Here is an 8,795-nt window from a genome sequence, read left to right on the forward strand (position 1 = left end):
ATGAGTGTCAGAAAGCACAGTCCCACACTGGCCCCGCTACTCCTCATGAGTGTCAGAAAGCACAGTCCCACACTGGCCCCGCTACTCCTCACAGCGCCATCTCTGGGACAGCCTCTTCCCTACCTGCTCACATGCACGGTGGCAATTGGACTCTAGTCCACATTTGAGAACACCCCAGCCCTAGCCCAGAATTATTGTTACTTTAGGGTGGGCAAGGTCTCAAAGGTATATGGTAAGCTCTAAGTCAGCCAGGGCTACAGAGTTCTCTCTGTTCCTGTCTGTCTGTCTTTCTCTCTCACACACCACACACACACACACACACACACACACACACACCCCATACACAGAGACATACACACACATCAAAAAAAAAGGGCTGGCAGGATGGCTTAGCAGGAAAGGCTTGTGGTGGGAGCCCCTTGATGTGAGTGTGATCACCAGAAGAGAAAACCACTCGGCAGAGCTGCCCTCTGACGTACACAGGCATGCTCTAGGATGCATGTGTCCATCGTTATACAGACATACAGAAATAATAAGTAAACATAGGTTTAGATCTTTTGAGATGATATAATTACATCACTTCCTCTTTCCCTTTCCTCCCTCCAACCCCCCCCTCTCTCTCTCTCTCTCACACACACACACACACACACACACACACACACACATGCACACACTTCTATTTTTTTAAAGATTTTTTTATTATTATTATGCATAAGTACACTTTCTTCAGACACACCAGAAGAGGGTGTTAGATCTCATTATGGGTGGTTGTGAGCCACCATGTGGTTGCTGGGATTTGAACTCAGGACCTTCAGAAGAGCAGTCAGTGCTCTTATCCACTGAGTCATCTCACCAGCCCCACACATACTTCTTGCTCTCTTTCAAATTTATGGCCTCTTTTCCTTCTTTTTTTTTTTTTCATTTTCATTTTTTCTTTTTTGGTTTTTTGTTTTGTTTTGTTTTGTTTTTGAGACAGGGTGTAGCCCTGGCTGTCCTGGAACTCACTCTGTAGACCAGGCTGGCCTCAAACTCAGAAATCTGCCTGCCTCTGCCTCCCGAGTGCTGGGATTAAAGACGTGCGCCTCCACGCCCGGCTGGCCTCTTTTTCTTAGTTGTTACCACATGCACATATGTGTGCATACAACCTGCTCGGTCTGTATGCTGTTACCTGCATGTGTGTTCGCAGTGCCGACCATTGGTATGGAATGGCCAGTTGACTTGCTCTTGCCTGGGGAAGACACCTTCTGCTCTCAGCACTCCTTAGTTGCCTGTCATTCTTTGATAGGATTGAGGCCTCCTGAGCTCCCTCTTCCCCAAGAGACGCCAGCACGTCTATTGGTGTCACCAATATCTGTTCACCGTATGTTTAGGCAGTCATGCTATGGATGTGGCTTCCGACATTTATTGAGGTGCACACTCACAGCAAACTCCCGTTCCCCCTGCTCTTACAGTCTCTCTGTTCCCTCTTCTGCAATGATCTCAGAGCCTTGGGTGCAGAAGTTGAGTTGTAGATCTGTCAGTTGGGACTAGATTCTACAACCCTGCGTTTAGATTTGGTTGTGTTTTTTCTGTAATGGCCACTGTTGCAAAGGGAAGCTCCCTTGATGAGGGGTTAGGACTATACTTACCTGTGGGTATAAGGACAAATATTTAGAATGTAATTGGCAATTATTCTGATTTAATAAAGTAGTGGTTGTAGGTTTTCTCCAGTATCTATGACTTCACTAGCCTTGGGTAGTAGGTTTCCAGCTCCAGTCATGATATCCTTCCTGTTGAGCAGAACTTAGGCTAATTAGAGAGTTTTTGGTTACTGACAAGATATATGTGCCACTACTGCACGCTTAAGGTCTTTATGCCATGCTAGTTGTTATTGTGGGTCACAGGAGGGTAGGACAGTAGTTTGCTTCTTTCCTTGGTACCCTTGCATGGTACCTTCTGAAGTCTATAGTGTCTTTAGCAATCAGGACTTGTCTTCCACCTCTGGGGGACAAACCAAGGCAACAACAATCACCTATGATGTTTTGGGAGTCTCTTGGACAACCCTGATCAAAACAGGACTTTCTCATGGGTTACCATTGGGTTTTTCTTTTTGGTGGTCTCTGGCTCTTTTGGAAATAAAAATATTTTAATGTTAAATTAAAAAGAGGGGGCTGGAGAGATGGCTCAGTGGTTAAGAGCACTGACTGCTCTTCTGAAGGTCCTGAGTTCAATTCCCAGAAACCACAAGGTGGCTCACAACCATCTGTAATGGGATCCGATGCCTTCTTCTGCTGTGTCTGAGAACAGTGACAGTGTACTTAAATATAATACATACATACATACATACATCTTTTAAAAAATAAAAATAGCCGGGCGTGGTGGCACACGCCTTTAATCCCAGCACTTGGGAGGCAGAGGCAGGTGGATTTCTGAGTTCGAGGCCAGCCTGGTCTACAAAGTGAGCTCCAGGACAGCCAAGGCTATACAGAAAAACCCTGTCTTGAAAAAAAAAATAAAAATAAATAAATAAAAATAAAATTAAAAAAGAGGGCTTGGGGGCTGGAGAGATGGCTCAGTGGCCAAGAGCGCTGACTGCTCTTCCAGAGGTCCTGCGTTCAAATCCCAGCCACCACATGGTGGCTCACAACCATCTGTTGGGGATCCGATGCCCTCTTCTGGTGTGTCTGAAGACAGCTACAGTGTGCTCATATACATAAAATAAATAAATAATTAAAAAATTAAAAATAAATAAATAAAAATAAAATAAAATAAAATAAAGAGGGCTTGGGATAAGTTTATTAGCAGGATGCTTACTTGGCATGCTTGAAACTCTAGGTTTAACGCCCAGTACCATGAAAATAAGGTGTTTATTTTAGTCCACAGTTTTAAGAGTTTATGATTGGTTGACCCATTTCTTTGCTATCTAATGATATATCATGTTGTGAGATTATGGCAGAGTGAAACCACCCAGCCCAGGGCCATGGAGCAGAAAAGGATGAGGACGCTCCTGTGGCTTCACCATGTACTTGAGAGGAATCCCTCAGTAACCCGAAGGCAGAGCCTGCCTCTTAATGGTTTTACTGCATTTAGTAGTAGCACATGGGCTGAGTCTTGGGGGGGGGGGCTAATCCATATCAGTTGATTTCTTCCCCACTGTTGTATTGACATATATTATGACATACTTATGCAATGTATATACTACATCTTGATCGCCCAGCCCAATGACCTTCCTCCACTCTGCTTTCCCCTCCTCCTCACAGCTTGTCCATTTCTAGTTCCATGAAATTTAGTTGTTTTCTTTTTTGTTTTTGTGATCCAATGACTTTAATGTAGATTACTTTCAGAAGAATGGGTTTTTTTTTTTAGAGATTTATTTATTATTATACATAAGTACCCTGTAGTTGTCTTCAGACATGCCAGAAGAGGGCATCAGATCTCATTACAGATGGTTGTCAGCCATCATGTGGTTGCTGGAATTTGAACTCAGGACTTTCAGGAAGAACAGTCAGTGCTGTTACCCACTGAGCCATTTCACCAGCCCAGAAGAATGAGTTTTATTTAGTTATTTTGTTTTCCTCTGTTTTGTTTTGAGTCAGAGTCTCATGTAGTCCAGGCTGGCTCCCAACTCTCCATGTAGCTTAGGCTAGCCTTGAAGTTCTGATCCTCCTTTCCCCCACCCCCCAGATGCCAGGATTATAGGAGTGTGCCACCACACCTGGTGCTGCTCAACTTCTGTTGTTTCACTTGCTTCTTATTTAGAACTCAAAGGAAAGCATTTTAATGTCACTCCCTGTAGCTCTTTGTCCTCCTTGCTGAATTAACTTGCCTGCTGCTAACCTCCTTTTTTTCTATGCCTGGCTTGCTAAGGTTAAGCATTTCCCAAATAGATAAGATGTTCAGCCAGTTGGACCATCAAAGTTACTCAGAATCCTTTCATTCTTGGGCCGGGCAGTGGAGACGCATGCCTTTAATCCCAGCACTTGGGAGGCAGAGGCAGGTGGATTTCTGAGTTTGAGGCCAGCCTGGTCTACAGCGTGAGTTCCGGGACAGCCAGGGCTACACAGAGAAACCCTGTCTTGAAAAAACAAAACAAAACAAAAACAAAAACAAAAAAACCCTTTCATTCTTATCCCTTTGAGTTCCTATCTCCATCATATTTTACATTCCATATCTTTCTTCAGTGGAAATGATCTTACTACCTACCCACACTGTGTAGTTTTCAATGCCAAGAGCTCTCACGTATCCACCCTTCCCCCAAACAAACTTCTGACTGCCTTTCAACGGGTCAACGGCTTTCCTATCTTGAGCCTACCATCAGGATGCCCTGCCCGTCACCTGAGTCCAGCTGTGTCATGTCTTAGAGATTGTCTGTGTAGTCAATTGTGAGGTTATATTTCACTTTCTACCCACATTAGCCATTTTATTCTGACATAAGTTCAAACACACAGAAGAATATAAAAGTTTATACAATACAAAGAAGAAACAAAAGAGAAATAAAACCATATGCCTTAAAGCTAACATTCTGGGGACAGAGGCAGGCTGATAGTAAAGCCCTGTGCAGCCACACCTAGCTCAAGTAGATAATCTCAGGAGACATTCATCCTGTATGTAACCTGCTGGTAGCTGGGAAACTGTTGTGGACCCCGGGATTTATTTAGCTACAACTGTATAACTGTTTATATTATTCTGTGTAGTTGGGTAGATGGCTCATCCTCCCCTGCTCTACAAGGAAATGACTGAGAATTCTATGTTATAGTGCAGTGTTTTATGTATACCTGCATACACCCGGGTCAGGCAGGTTCAATGTTTCAGCTTCTTGTCTGAGACAGAGTCGCGGATGAAGAAGAATGTTTGGGGCATACATTAAACAGGAGTGCTGCCTGAAGCTGGCAGCAGGGGGAAGATCGGGGGAATCTGTGATTCACCGCAGTAAGTAAAGCAGTCCTCACATGATGATCCTAATTATCCGGGTTGTCAAGCAGCTCCCAACATCTATGATTATTAATAGAGATAATAAGTGTGTTCAACTAAAAACTTCATTGGGGTTTTCTTTGTTTCTTCTCGCTCAGGCCCCTGCTTGCTTCTGCATTGGGGTTTTTTTGTTTGTTTTTTGTCTTTTGTTTTTTCGAGACAGGGTTTCTCTGTGTTGCCCTGGCTGTCCTAGAACTCACTCTGTAGACCAGGCTGGCCTCGAACTCAGAAATCCACCTGCCTCTGCCTCCTAAGTGCTGGGATTAAAGGCATGCGCCACCACTGCCCAGCTTCATTGGGTTTTTAAAGAAATATTTCTATTATAAAGGTAAGAGTGAGGAGGGTACAAAACAAGTGAGCTGTTTGACTTTGTACTTGAAATGCTACCAGATCAACATATAGCTCAACACATCGCTGCCATGGCCAGCGAGTCCCTGCTGTCCCTCTTGGCTCTCATTGCTTCTCTTGGTATGCTTCATTCCTGAGAATAGTTCATAAAAATGCAGGAGCTGCTGTGAAGTGATGGGTGGATTAGTGTCATGGTGAAACATGTACAGGTCCATGCCATTTGGAAATTGGCAGGTAACTTAAACATAAAAATACATTCTAAAAGTTAAAAAAAAAAATGTCATAAGGAGCTGGAGAAATGGCTGAGCAGGGTTAAGAGCCACTCACTGCTTTTCAAGGATTCAATTCCTGGCACCCCCATAGCAGCTCACAAATATCTGTATCTCTTTTATCTCCTTTATTTTTCAATACAGGGTTTCTCTGTGTAACACCTTAGTTGTCCTAGAGCTAGCTCCAAAGAACAGGCTGGCTTCAAACTCACAGAGCTCCACCTGCCTCGGCCTTCCAAGGGCTGAGATTAAAGGCAGCTGTTAAAAGTTAAAAGCAAGGCTTTCAAAAAAAAAAGCAAGGCTTTCAGCCCAAAATAATTTTTTAAAACATTTCAAAAAGCACTAACATCCAGAGGTCAAAATACCAAAAGGTTTGTTGGCATCAAACCTAAAAGCTAGGAAACGTGGAATGGTATATTCCAAACCTTGAAAGTAAATACTTGTCAACCAATATTTCTATACCCCACAAATCATCTATTAAAATACATGGAAAAATAAGAATATTTTAAGGGGCACAAGAAAGGTCATACTATAAAATATCTGTGCTGGATCATGTAAGGAGCCTTATATTTCTGTAACCCTTGAGTCTCCAGATTCTGAACTCAGGACTTGGCAAGAATCTGTACGTTGTCTTCTCAGCCGCAGCCCTGCTGTTGACGAGTAACTCTCTGTAGTGAGATGTGACGGCTTCCTAAGCTTTGCCTCCATGAGCTGGAGGGGAAAGATGGCTTTTCTTTTATTCCACCTCAGATTCATCACTGAGAAGCACTGAGGATGCAGGCTTCTCTAGAAGAGGAAGGCCAGCTGGCTTGGCTCCCTGCTTCGGTTTATTTAATTAGACATAATTTTCAAATGGAAGGAGGATGCCTAAGCAAGTGTTTAGGTTGTGGATTGTGAATTCTTGCCCGTCTGCTCCAAATGAGTAATCAAATGCCAAGAAAGGGTAACTTGACATTGTGTTTTAAGCCTTCCAGGTCTGACACGATTGTGATCAACACAGCTGAGAAGGCAGCACGAAATTCCAAATAGTCATTATAATTTGAAATGAAGGAAGTATTCACAAATTATGAATATCTAAATCTGGGTGCATTCTATGCCAGATTTACCAGACACAAACAACCCTTCAATGTGTAAAAGACTCATAATGGCAAGATACCCAGGTCGGTTTCATATATGAAACCATTGCAGCGTTGTGTAGATATATATTTCCACATGTGCAAAGCCACAAGTTTTAAACAGAAAAGGTTTTTCTCTTGAAGAAAACAAAACAAAACAAAACAAACTGTTGTGGCTTTTTCGAAGACTTTGGACAATTTGCTCTTTTAAAACATTTTGTTTTTCAGTTTTCTAAGGAAGGACCAACTAGCCCTGAAAATTTAGTTTTGGACAGTTTTACACTATGCAGTTGCTTTAAAAAAAAAATAAAATCATAAAAACCTTGTCCTTTAAAAAAGAATGAATAGTTCAAGAGAAACAAACGCAGGGGAAGGCAGCTCATGACAACTAAGCCAGCACTGCAGATGCTTCTCAAAGCAGCAGCATACATGGGGCTGGAGAGACGGCTCAGCGGTTAAGAGCACTGACTGCTCTTCCAGAGGTCCTGAGGTCAATTCCCAGCACCCACATGGTGGCTCACAACCTTCTGTAATGGGATCCGATGCCTGGAGGAGGAGGAGGAGGAGGAGGGGCATACACAGAGAAAAAGGACAGTTCTACACTGAAACAGAAGACAGGACACACCCCTGGAGAACAATAGATGAGCAGAGAAGAGGGAGGAACCCAGTCATGTTCAGTACAGCAGCCAGCAGACATCCCACAGTATGTTTACTGCAGACACAGGAAGAAAAGACCAACTAGCTGACCAACCAGAACAAAAATTTTAAACTTGGAATGCAAATGACCCTAGCCCACCAATTAAAAGACACAAGTTAATGGAGTAAATTCGAAACAAAGCAAAAAGACGACTAGGCTTCTAGACTTAGTGGCTAAGTGCATCTGCATGGATTGCTTAATTAATCCCTCTGGATTGGGCATAGGAGAAAAGGCTGGGAAGTCTGTGTCAGGATGAGTTGGTGAGTCCTGATTGGATGTGCTAGCTAGGGTAGTCAATGAATGAGTTTTGGTTGCTGCCCTTGGTATTTTATCAGGCATAAGGAAGTGGCCAAATAAGAAGAGACCTTGGTGGCTAGCTTTAGGAATGTAATATAACAGTTTAGCAAAGAAGAGGGAAGAGGAGAGGGCAAGATCTGCTGGTGCCATGCTTGCAATGTTTGGGCCTGTTTGAGAGCCCCGTGGGAGACTGAACACTCACCTCCGAGACTGAGGCAGCACAAGTCAAGAACACATCTCACATATGGATGGGCTCTGAATCCAAAGTCAGCAAAGAAACTTCACAGTTAAGGTGCACCACAGATCAATGGGGACTAACAGATATCTACAGACAATTGTACTCAACAGCCTGGATGTGCATTCTTCTCAGTGGCACATGGACCCTCCCCTAAGTTTGTTCACAGCATAAGCCCGAAAGCAAGCCTCAATACAAAAACAAGATCCACCTGCCCCTGCCTCCCAAGTGTTGGCATTAAAGCAACCTGCCATCACACTCGGCAAGAGGAGACACTGAAATTCGAGTCAAACTAAGAATGCAACCTGCCAGAATCTCTTGGTGACAATTAAGATAGTCCTATTCTTAGCTGAGAGAAGTATTTAGTTAGAAATGATTACATTAAAATTAGGGGGCTGGTGTGGTGGCTCAGAGAGCAAGGTGATACATGCAAGATCAGTGACCCTAAACCACTCCCCCAAATCCATGGAAGGGCAAAAGGAGAAAGCCAGCTCCATGGCTTGTTCACCAGTCTGCCCTGGCGCCCTCAGACACACACCACAGGCGCACACACACACACACACACACACACACACAGTGACAAGTATGGTAATACCAAATAAATAACCTAATGATACACCTCAAAGCACCAAAAAAGAAGTAAGTCATAGTCAAGTGCAGTCTACGGCAAGAAATAAAATTAAGGTCAGAAATTAATGGAGATTTAGAAAACAATACAGAGAATTAAGCAGACAAAAGTCTGTTTCTTTGAAAATGTTATCAAGATGGCCAACCCTTAGTCATCTTAAGCAAAGTCAGAGAATGGAGGCCTCTGTTAATGGAATTAGAGAAAAGGGAGTTGTTACAACAGAAGATCATAGGGGAATATTTTAAATACTTATATT

Source organism: Mus pahari, chromosome 10 (assembly GCF_900095145.1).
Source record: "Mus pahari chromosome 10, PAHARI_EIJ_v1.1, whole genome shotgun sequence".
NCBI lineage: Eukaryota > Metazoa > Chordata > Mammalia > Rodentia > Muridae > Mus > Mus pahari.